This window comes from Theobroma umbraticum, unplaced genomic scaffold (assembly GCF_002168275.2).
Source record: "Theobroma umbraticum cultivar Fairchild unplaced genomic scaffold, ASM216827v3 scaffold_115.0, whole genome shotgun sequence".
NCBI classification, from domain to species: domain Eukaryota; kingdom Viridiplantae; phylum Streptophyta; class Magnoliopsida; order Malvales; family Malvaceae; genus Theobroma; species Theobroma umbraticum.
In genome coordinates, this window is record NW_018397284.1 from 1128468 (window position 1) to 1128826 (window position 359).

Below are 359 nucleotides of genomic sequence, written 5' to 3' on the forward strand. Positions count from 1 at the left end.
AGTTAAGCATCTCATGCTAGCAAAATATAAATTTATGTTTCGTAAACATAAAATAAAATATTCAGCCATAGGCCCAAAACCAAAACATTTAATCTTGACAATTATGTCATGAAAATATTCAATGTTCTAAAATTATTTATTGTTCCACAATCTAATCTAGGTTGACAATCTTGATCACCATCAACTAAGGTTGTCTCCTTCATAATCCTATTTTTCACTGCTCCTTGTCATTAGTTCTTTCAATATGTCATACATATTTAAAACCATTAATAAATAATAAGGTATTATATATCAAGTAGTGAAAAGTAAATCATCATGTGATTCATACCTAACGTCGAAGCTTCCTTTTGTTTCTTCCC